Below are 12,637 nucleotides of genomic sequence, written 5' to 3'. Positions count from 1 at the left end.
AAGAGAAATTTTTTGCTTTTGAGAAGACTGTTGGAGATCTTGAGGGATCTCTATGCTACATCACCAGGATTCTATCACAATAATTCATTGGCCTAGCTGAAAAACACCGCCATTATACTGGTGCATTGTTTGAAGGTGATGGAACTATGGCCAAGTGTCTAATTTTTTGTGACTCTGTGGTATGGTTGCCTATTGTAAAATCTCAGTCTGGGAGACAATTGTTATGTTTGTGATGTAATCACCTGGCCGAATTTACATTACATTTCAAATTTTGCACAAATTCATATTAAAAATCTTGAAAATAACATCAGTTTTGTATCAAATATGCTCGCCATTTTCAATACATAAAACAAATTGACCATGCCTCCACACCATGACCACGATTATGGACGCCATCACTGCCATCCACGTCAGCACAACAATTAATGGGCCCACATGTCAGAATCATCATCACAGAAATAGAATGTTGGCCCCACATGTAAGCAACCACGTCAGTATCTTCTGCGCCCATATGTTAGCAATGTTGATCGGTCAAAACTGACGCCGATTTATTACTCACCAGACTATCGGCGATAAAACCCACGGCGGACTCACATGGAAGAAGGCACGTCTGAAAATCCTGGCCCTTTGTGTGTGAATCTTTGACCGGCCAGCCCCTCCCAGACTTATCACCAATGACGGATTATCGTCGCCAAAATGATCTTACACGAAAGATTGGGCTATCATAGGTGACATTGTGGGTTGTCACCAAAAACGGCGATCTGTAACGTTATTTGGTTCGTCACCTACAATGCGATCTTGCATGACGTTAAAAGTGGTACCATCAAATTTTTATTTTTCATGACGACGCTTCGGGTGGTGGGAGTGACAGCCAGGAAACGTCACGTGTGTATTTTTCGCGACGAAAAAGGGTTATACATGACACAATTGAAACATCGCAAAATAGAGCAAATTTCGTATTCAAAGAGTTCACTTGACTTACATTTTATATTTCATATAGCTTGCTTAACTCGCAAGATGCAGTTTGTCTCTGTGCCAATTGGCAACAAGTCATCAAGTTCATTAAACAGTGATCGGCGAGAAAACACTAGCAAAAAACAAAGAAACATAGGGAGAAGAGATCCAATCTCGGAGGGCTCTCGCCTCCTGGAGCCATGGTGGACGAGGGGTAGAACCTCATCCCACCTAGGGGGGAGGCCACGGAGGAGGAAGCTGGAGGGGGAACCTCTCTCCTTTTCTCTCCAGTGGCATCGGGCTGCTACCGGTGGAACTACCATCGTGCCGATCACCTTCATCAATGTTGATGTCTTCACCGATATTTCCATCACCTTCCTAACCTCTTTTTAATGGTGCACTTTCCTCCAATGTGTTGTAATCCCCTACTTTAACATGGTGTTGGATGCTATGGATTATCAAGATGATGATTTTTGCGTCTTCTTTGTGTCTGAGTAGATTATTTGCCCTATGGGTTAATTGCTGATATGATTGGTTTAAGTTGCTTGTGTTTATGTTACCGTCCATTGGATTCCATCATATGAGTGCATGTGTGGATTACACTATAGGGTTAGTTGAATGTTGATAGGACTTTGCATATGGGGCCAAGAGTGACTGAAACCTCACTGGACCATGGAAATTGATACATACATGATTGAAGGGGGGCCAATATGTCTTAGTGTTGCGTTTGGGTTTACCTTAATGAACTTGTTAGTAGTTGGGGATGCTTGCTAATTGTTACAATCATAAGTGCATAAGATTCCAAGTAAAGGACTGCATGCTAGCAGAGACACTACACCACAACACCGCATCCCCAATAGACAGGTTGGTCGGGAAAACAACGTCCACCGACCGACAGTCGGTCGGGAAAGGCTATACCCGACCAACCTTGTCTGTTGGGGAAAGTCCATATGGGAAAGCCTTTTCCCGACCGACTGTTTCATGGCTACCTTACGCTAGGCCTCTCCCACAGATAAACTTGCAATGATGATCGGTTTAATAACTTAGCTAACTACCTTGCACTACTAGGGAAAACTCTAGCAGTAGCGCGGGAGGACGCGCTACTGATAAGGCGCTATAGCTATTCCTTAGCAGTAGCGCGTGCTACGCGCGCTGCTGCTAAGACATATAGCAGCAGCGTTTGTTCACTCCATCGCTACTGCTAATATAGCTAGTTGTAGTGTGTTTACTCTCCATCGCTACTAGTATTCTTTTTCTCATTTTTTAATTTTTAGTGTATTTATACGCCGTTATACAAATTTTGGTACAATATCAATTATGAGGTTGTTATATCAATATGTCCATAACAGTGTGTCAAATGAAGGTGGATTAGGTTCAAGTGGAGGCAACATGTGGTGCATGTCAAAAGTATACTACTAATCCAAACTTGATCTAGTTTGGACTAGTAGTACTTTCGATGTGCACCACATGTTGCCTCCACTTGAATCTAATCCGCCAACACAAACTATTTAATCATCATCATAGTCATTACCACCAACAGTAGCTATTTAATCATCATAGTCATAGTGTAGCACACATCATCATCTTCAAACTTATTCTAGCTAGCTAATCACCACCATCACTAGCTGCGGTAGCTATCTAATCACCACCAACACTACCTAACAATAATCATCACAGTCATTACCAACAACACTAGATATTTAATCATCATAACTCATTTCTAGCTAGCTAATCACTCTTGCTGCCCGCTCTCAGCTAAAATAACATAAAACCTGTGTACCACTCCTGCTTCATCAAGTTGGAGCATGCAGATGAACCTGTATCTCCTAATCGTGGGCTGCGCTTCTGATTGCTGCCCCCTAGTACTTCTCTGCGATCGTTCATAATTTTGCTCCAGTCTTTCACTATTAAGCATTCTTCGCTATTATAAATCCTGAATGCACTAAAGTGCATTGTAGGAAATCTTGGCCGTAAGCTAACAATTCTCATGCGACCTTTAGTCTCGATCCAATGAGGCACAACATTCATCGGGAGTCCCTATTGAAGAACATCGTATAGTAACATACTTAGCACTGAAGTTTAGCTTAAAAAATAATGTATGCAAAAGATGCACTGAGGACAAATAATAAAAATCTTACTTTTTTCCTAAATAGATGTTACCGTAGTTCAGTACGAACACTATTGGTTGCATGTTTTGAGTACTAAGATTTTTAAGTCCAGGAAAATAATTTGTCTTGACAGTATGAAGATCCTCAAGCCATGAAACATAATGACCTATCTCCTCGCAGTTTAGTTCAGCCCCGGGACAGTGGATGGTCATATCTACCAAGCGCCGGACATGTTTGCTTGAATGGAAATAAGCTGTCAATAGAAATTAGCTGTCAACTATTTTTGAATAAACAATATCGAAGACATAAATATGGTTGAGAAACTCACATAATGGTATAACTGGAGGCGTCTGCACATCGACCCAGATGTCGATATTACCTTCAATATCATCTTCGGGACGAATATCAAAGGTGATAATCATATCAGGCTCAAATGCATAAGTCTTGCATAGTGCTTGCCAAGTTTTGTATTCAAAATAGGTGTAGGTGTCTGCGTTGTATAATTTTGCGTGGAAAGTATAACCATGATCGGTCTTCAAGTTAACTCTCTTTACCTCCATAGTAGTTTTCATAGGACTGAAACCTATCTTATCCAAGATAAAAACTCTTGCATGGAAGGGGATACGCTAGTAGAATAGTAAAAAAATTAAATTATAAGTTGAAGCAAATGAAGCAGATGTCATGCTTAATTACGAAAAAAGACTTGTCATTGTGACTTACTGTATCCACTTTGAAGTTCTCGTCCAGCTTGATGCTGAAGCGCCTATCATCATCTAGGAAGATACTGTCGCACAGGCCGCGCTCGTCTTCGCAATATTCGCAAACACCGAAATCCTTTTCGTCGTCAGACATTTCCTATGTTCGTAGTTAAAACATTAATTGAAAATCGATCGAAGGAAACTACCAGGATACTCAACACACAAATCCGGGGCACTCGATATTTCCTACATATTCTGGCACATGTCATGCCAAAATTCACAGAAAAATCTGGCATGACCTTTGCTAAAATAGGACATATTGAGAGCCTGAAATTTGCCAGAATGGAAATGAATCAACACTCTGGCAAAACATAGGCCACTCGGAGGTGTAACCTGCAAACATGACCGGCCACTTGGGCAAGCACATATCCTATTTGAGCAACACAAGATATACATTTCAAAATATCTTATAGGACTCATATTGACATGAGCATTCAATAAGCAAAACCAAATCTTAAAATAAATAAGTATTCAAATTAGCATGCATTCAATAAGCAAAAGTAAATCATCTCGTGCGTCCGTACATCGTCGAATATTATCACTAATACACCCCGAATAGTATCATACATATAACATCACTAATACAACTAAAACCCTAGCGCACGACGGGTATCGGCGCGGACGATGGACACCCACAGAGAAGGAACCATCACATGATCATAGCTCCAGTGAGATCCCTGGAGAACCTGCCAGGTATTGGAGAACATGTGCTCCAATGCAAACGACGTGCGCATCCTCCTCACTGACACGGTGACGCACCACCTCCGCGGGGTCCTCGAGCCTCTGGACCGTCACTAGCCCACGCGACCGCCACCAAAGAAGATTCGGGTCAATGACGGGCTGACTCCTCACCAACCTGCGCCCCTGGTAGGTAGCGCCTCCCAGTACCACCCCGACGGAGCCCAGTCCCGGACATGGCCCATCTGGTGACGCAGGTGTCCTCCGTCGACTCGACGACGAGGATGCGGGATAGGTATCGTCGACGTCGATGCGGGAATAATTGCTTTAACTAACAAAGTAAACTAGTTCTATTAATTTTCGTACTAAAAATAAAATAGTTGTATTAACTCAACTAGTTCAATTAAGCACTTACTATAAATAAAAATAAACTATATTTTACTAAAAGTAAACTAGTTCAACTAGTTATATTAATTTTCTTACTAATTCTATTAAACACTTACTAAAAACAGTAAAAAAACTAGTTAGGTGAAGTCTAAAATTTAACCCTAACTAATTTGATGAACTCTAAATTTAATGAACACTAACTAATTTGATAAACTCTAAAATTTAACCCTAACTAATTTGATGAACTCTAAAATTAACCCTAACTAATTTGATGAACTCTAAAATTTAACCCTAACTAATTTGATGAACTCTAAAACTAATTCTATTTAACAACTACTGCCATAATTAGCATCTAATTTGATGAACCCTAACTAATTAGATGAACTCTGAAATTTAACCCTAAGAACCCTAGCTAGGTAGAGGTAGGGGGTAGGAGGAAGGCGTGCTCACCTCAGGCGCCGGCGGAGTTAGGGAGAGGGGCATGTAGCGTCGATGTCGGGGACGGGGTCGGGGTCGGGGCGGCGGGCGCACGGCGGAGGGCGGTGATGTAGGGGGGCGTCGAGGTCGGTATCGGGGGCGGCGTCGACGGCGTGCGGAGGGCGACGAGAGAGCACGCGGCGGCCGGGCGATGACGGCGATGACAGCAGACGCACGCGTGTTGGATTTAGGGGAAGTGAGCGTTGGGGGAAGAATAAAACGGTTTGTTAAGTGGAAAGTAGCAGCAGCACGTTTCATGGAAAGCGCTACTGCTACATTAGCTATAGCGCCTGTCCATAAAGCTCGTTGCTGCTACGCATTTCTCCTTTATTTTTCCTTTTCATTTATTTTCATTCACATTTTCTTTTTTTCCTTCCCCTTCTTCTATTTCTTTCATTTTCATTTACTTTTTTATATGTTTTTCATTTTATTTTCCTTTCCTTAGCAGTAGCGCTTCCTGCGCGAAACACGCTGCTACAACAATCTTAGAGCAGCACGCTTTTCTTAGGCGCGCTACTACTATAGGTACCCTGGCGAGAATAGTAAGGAGAATTGTAGTAGTAGCGCCTCTACAGGTAGACGCGCTACTTCTATGATCTTAGCTGCAGCGCGTTTGGATAACATGGACTAGTGGTAAATTGTAGTAGCGCTTCTTTTTGTCCCGCGCTACTGGTAAGTTTCTGTGTATAAGGTTTTCCCTAGTAGTGTTGGGACAATTCTACACACCTTACCACCATTATTCCACACTCACTATTTGTATTATAACATATTATATTATATTTTTAGTTAGGCAGCACCTAATTCTTCTCTTTACGTAATTTGTTATCTTGGAAAACCTACCTTTTATACCCACTTCGTAGTTCTATTTCTTGGTCCTAGATAAGGCAAACGCTCTGTGTACATATGGTTGTATTAGTTGTAGATAGGACCTAAGAGAATATTGATATTACATTTAGATCCGTATGCGTTCGACACTTCATACTTACCACCTCCATCAATGGAAAATGACATGATAATTCATTGAAGTTGGGGATTATCACGTACTTGCAAGGTATCGAGAACACGCTGCTCATTGTTGGCATCTATGTCGATGGCCTGGTCATCACCAGGGCAAAGCATGATGCGTGTCTATGCTCAAGGGAGAGATCCATCATAGCTTTAGTATGATCGACCTCGGGCTGCTTCGGTATTACCTCGTGCTGGAGGTTAACTTGCAGCATGGACGCATGATGATCACGCGGGTGGTCTATGCCGCCAAGATGATTGAGCGGGCTGGCATGGAGAACTGCTAGCCGTGCATGCTCTGATGGAGGCATGACTTAAGCTCAGTAAGGAAAACCCCAAGAAGGTGGTGGATGCTACGTTCTACCAAAATGTTATTTGAGCCTTGGATACCCCATACATACCCGACCAGACATCTCATCCGTTGTCTGGTACCTGAGTAGGTTCATGAAAGCCCTGGCAAGTGACCACCTCGCCGTCATCAAGCACCTGCTCCGGTACATTGTGGGTACGCTCACGCGCAGATGTGTGTATCATTGTGGAAATGGTGAAAACCTGGTCGGCTATAGTGGCTCTGATGAACTCGTGACATGGACTCCCGGAAAAGTACCTCAGGCGTGCTGTTTTCCCTTGGGAGTAGTCCTGTCAGCTGGTATTCTATGAGGCAGAAGATGGTGGCCATGTTTTTGTGCAAGGCGGAGTACATCACAACAGCTATTATACCTTGTGAGGGAATTTGGCTGGCTCACCTCAGTGTGGAGATGCTGAATTAATACACTGCACCTGTGCTCATCTTCGTCGACAACAAGTTAGCAACCATAGCAAGCACATCGATCTCCACTATCCACTTCATACATTCTTCATACGTTACTACATCGAGAAGAGCACGGTGAATGTGGAGTTCACCAGGACTGGTGAGCAGAAGGCCAACATCTTGACAAAGGCTCTTCGCCCTGTCCAGTTCTAGGAAATGCACAACAAGATAGGGATCATCAATGTCTAACCCCAGCGATAGGGTTGAGAGTGAGAATTTTACGTTCAACCCCGTCTCCCGGCAAGCCCATGCTAATGGGGTGGCCCCAGGTGGTGCCCCATGTGTTGATTACTACTGCCTCTTGAGCACTGCGTTGGTTTTCCCTTGAAGAGGAGAGGGTGATGCAGCAAAGTAGCGTAAGTATTTCCCTCAGTTTTTGAGAACCAATGTATCAATCCAGTAGGAGGCCACGCATGAGTCCCTTGCACCTACACAAACAAATAAACTCCTCACAACCAACGCAATAAAGGGGTTGTCAATCACTTCATGGTCACTTACGAGAGTGAGATCTGATAGATATGATAATATAATATTTTTGGTATTTTTATGATAAAGAGAAATCAAGATGCAAAGCAAAATAAAAGGCAAAATAAATAACTAAGTATTGGAAGATTAATATGATGGAGAATAGACCCAGGGGTCGTAGGTTTCACTAGTGACTTCTCTCGAGAGCATAAGTATTACGGTGGGTAAACAAATTACTGTTGAGCAATTGACAGAATTGAGCATAGTTATGAGAATATCTAGGTATGATCATGTATATAGGCATCACGTCTGAGACAAGTAGACCGACTCCTGCCTGCATCTACTACTATTACTCCACACATCGACCGCTATCCAGCATGCATCTAGAGTGTATTAAGTTCAAGAGAACAGAGTAACGCTTTAAGCAAGATGACGTGATGTAGAGGGATAAACTCATGCAATATGAAATAAACCCCATCTTGTTATACTTGATGGCAACACTACAATATGTGCCTTGCTGCCCCTACTGTCACTGGGAAAGGACACCGCAAGATTGAACCCAAAGCTAAGCACTTCTCCCATTGCAAGAAAGATCAATCTAGTAGGCCAAACCAAACTGATAATTCGAAGAGACTTGCAAAGATAACCAATCATACATAAAAGAATTCAGAGAAGATTCAAATATTGTTCATAGATAAACTTGATCATAAACCCACAATTCATCGGTCTCAACAAACACACCGCAAAAGAAGATTACATCGAATAGATCTCCACAAGAGAGGGGGAGAACTTTGTATTGAGATCCAAAAAGAGAGAAGAAGCCATCTAGCTAATAACTATGGACCCTAAGGTCTGAAGTAAACTACTCACACTTCATCAGAGAGGCTGCGGTGTTGATGTAGAAGCCCTCCGTGATCGATGCCCCCTCCGTTGGAGCTCCGAAAAGGCCCCAAGATGAGATCTCACGGATACAGAAAGTTACGGCGGTGGAATTAGGGTTTTGGCTCCGTATCTGGTAGTTTGGGGGTACGTAGGTATATAGTTTGGGGGTACGTAGGTATAATTAGGGTTATGCCGGTGGAGCAACATGGGCCCCATGAGGGTGGAGGGTGCGCCTGTGGGGGTAGGCGCGCCCCCCTACCTCGCGCCTTCCTGGTTGATGTCTTGACGTAGGGTCCGAGTCCTCTGGATCACGTTCATTCCAAAAATCACGTTCCCGAAGGTTTCATTCCGTTTGGACTCCGTTTGATATTATTTTTCTGTTAAACTCTGAAATAGACAAAAAACAACAATTCTGGACTGGGCCTCCGGTTAATAGGTTAGTCCCAAAAATAATATAAAAGTGTATAATAAAGCCCAATAATGTCCAAAACAGGATATAATATAGCATGGAACAATCAAGATTTATAGATACGTTGGAGACGTATCAAGCATCCCCAAGCTTAAATCCTGCTCGTCCTCGAGTAGGTAAATGATAAAAACAGAATTTTGGATGCGGAATGCTACTTGGCATAATTTCAATGTAATTCTCTTAATTATGGTATGAATATTCAGATCCGAAAGATTCAAGACAAAATTTCAATATTGATATAGAAATAATAATACTTCAAGCATACTAACTAAGCAATTATGTCTCTTCAAAATAACATGGCCAAAGAAAGTTATCCCTACAAAATCATATAGTCTGGCTATGCTCCATCTTCACCACACAAAGTATTTACATCATGCAAAACCCCGATAACAAGCCAAGCAATTGTTTCATACTTTTGGTGTTCTCAAACTTTTTCAATCTTCACGCAATACATGAGCGTGAGCCATGGACATAGCACTATATGTGAAATAGAATGGTGGTTGTGGAGAAGACAAAAAGGGAGAAGATAGTCTCACATCAACTAGGCGTATCAACGGGCTATGGAGATTCCCATTAATAGATATCAATGTGAGTGAGTAGGGATTGCCAAGCAACAGATGCACTAGAGCTATAAGTATATGAAAGCTCAACGAAAGGAAGTAAGTGGGTGTGCATCCAACTCGCTTGCTCATGAAGACCTAGGGGATTTTGAGGAAGCCCATCATTGGAATATACAAGCCAAGTTCCATAATGAAAAATTCCCACTAGTATATGAAAGTGATAACATAGGAGACTCTCTATCATGAAGATCATGGTGCTACTTTGAAGCACAAGTGTGGTAAAAGGATAGTAGCATTGTCCCTTATCTCTTTTTCTCTTATTTTTTTATTTGGGTCTTTTCTCTTTTTTTATGGACTCTTTTTTTATTTACTCCGAATTCTCATCCCGACTTGTGGGGGAATCATAGTCTCCATCATCCTTTCCTCACTTGGGACAATGCTCTCAAAATGATGATCATCACACTTTTATTTACTTACAACTCAATAATTACAACTCAATACTTAGAACAAAATATGACTTTATGTGAATGCCTCCGGCGGTGTACCGGGATGTGCAATGATGCATGAGTGACATGTATGAAAGAATTACGAACGGTGGCTTTGCCACAAATACGATGTCAACTACATGATCATGCAAGCAATATGGCAATGATGAAGCGTGTAATAATAACTGAATGGTGGAAAGTTGCATGGAAATATATCTCGGAATGGCTATGGAGATGCCATGATAGGCAGGTATGGTGGCTGTTTTGAGGAAGGTATATGGTGGGTGTATGATACCGGCAAAAGATGCGCAGTATTAGAGAGGCTAGCAATGATGAAAGGGTGAGAGTGCGTATAATCCATGGACTCAACATTAGTCATAAAGAACTCACATACTTATTGCAAATATCTATTAGTTATCGAAGCAAAGTACTACACGCATGCTCCTAGGGGGATAAATTGGTAGGAAAAGACCATCGCTCATCCTCGACCGCCACTCATAAGGAAGACAATCAATAAATAATCATGCTCCGACTTCATCACATAACGGTTCACCATACGTGCATGCTACGGGAATCACAAACTTCAACACAAGAATTTCACAAATTCACAACTACTCAACTAGTACGACTCTAATATCACCATCTCCATATCTCAAAACAATTATCAAGTATCAAACTTATCATAGTATTCAAGACACTCATAAGAAAATACTTTTATTAATCTTGAATGCCTAACATAATTAAAGCAAATTACCACGCTGTTTTGTAGGACTCTCAAAATAATCTAAGTGAAGCATGAGATAACAATAGTTTCTATAAAACAAATCCACCACCGTGCCCTAAAAGATATAAATGAAGCACTAGAGCAAAAACTATATAACTCAAAAGATATAAGTGAAGCACATAGAGTATTCTAACAATTTCTGAATCATGTGTGTCTCTCTAAAAAGGTGTGTACAGCAAGGATGATTGTGGAAAACTAACAAATAAAGACTCAAATAATACAAGACGATCAAAGCAAAACACATACCATGTGGTGAATAAAAATATAGCTCCAAGTAAAGTTACCAATGGAAGTAGACGAAAGAGGGGATGCCTTCCGGGGCATCACCAAGCTTGGGCTTTTAGGTGTCCTTATATTATCTTGGGGTTCCATGGGCATCCCCAAGATTAGGCTCTTGCCACTCCTTGTTCCATAATCTATCAAATCTTTCACCCAAAACTTGAAAACTTCACAACACAAAACTTAAAGTAGAAAATCTCGTGAGCTCCTTTAGTGAAAGAAAACAAAACACCACTTCAAGGTACTGTAATGAACTCATTATTTATTTATATTGGTGTTAAACCTACTGTATTCCAACTTCTCTATGGTTTATAAACTATTTTACTAACCATAGATTCATCAAAATAAGCAAACAACACACGAAAAACAGAATCTGTCAAAAACAGAACAGTATGTAGTAATCTGTAGCTAACGCAAGTTCGGGAACCCAAACAATTCTAAAATAAATTTATGAACGTGAGGAATTTATCTATTAATCATTTGCAAAAAGAATTAACTAAATAGCACTTTCCAAATAATAATGGCAGAAATTCTCGTGAGCTCTAAAGTTTCTGTTTTTTACAGCAAGATTAAAAAGACTTTCCCCAAGTCTTCCCAACGGTTCTACTTGGCACAAACACTAATTAAACACAAAAAACACAACCAAAACAGAGGCTAGATAAATTATTTATTACTAAACAGGAGAAAAAAGCAAGGAATAAAAATAAAATTGGGTTGCCTCCCAACAAGCGCTATCGTTTAATGCCCCTAGCTAGGCATAAAAGTAAGGATAGATCTAGGTATTGCCATCTTTGGTTTTAGGGAAGAAAAGAGCAAACTTGCTATCTATGGAATTAATCTTTCTATTTTGGTAAAGCACATGGCTATTAATGGTAGAAGAAAGATTAAGCACCTTATGGAAATTTGTATCTAAGCTATCCTTTATCTCTTTGATAGATTCGTTTTGGTAAGAGAGGAAAAGAGATGTAGATTCAACCTTCTCATTCATGGGGTGCCCAAATATGGTTTTCATCTTTTCATAAGTATCTACGGCATCCCCTTCAAGAAAACCTTCTTCAAGTATAGAATCTAAGACATGCTTGAAAGAAGAAGGTATGGCAACATAAAAGCTCTTTAAGTAAATTTCAATTTGGTATTGGGGCACATAGCTGGCCCTAATCCATAATAGTCTATCCCAAGAATATTTCAAAGATTCATAAAGTAAATAACGAAAAATTCCGGAATCATCTTCATCAAAATTATTAAGATTCTCATCGATAACTCCGGTAGGTCTTTCCATAGCATCTTTATTTATGAGTTTAGCTAGAATAGAAGGATTGTCCAAAGTACTAAAACTCGGGAGAGAACCCCCAACCCTTTTTGATTCTGACATGGCGGAAGAAAGGTGTGCGGAAAAGAGAGGGCGAATAAAATTGCAAGGGTGAAGTGGGGGAGAGGAAAACGAGAGGCAAATGGCAAATAATGTAATGCGGGAGATAAGGGTTTGTTATGGGTACTTGGTATGTTGACTTTTGCGTGGACTCCCCGGCAACGGC

The sequence above is a fragment of the Triticum urartu genome, chromosome 5A (assembly GCF_056163025.1).
Source record: "Triticum urartu cultivar PI428250 chromosome 5A, HENAU_Tu73, whole genome shotgun sequence".
Taxonomy (NCBI): domain Eukaryota; kingdom Viridiplantae; phylum Streptophyta; class Magnoliopsida; order Poales; family Poaceae; genus Triticum; species Triticum urartu.
The sequence above is the reverse complement of the archived record's forward strand: the minus strand, read 5'-3'. Positions refer to the sequence as shown.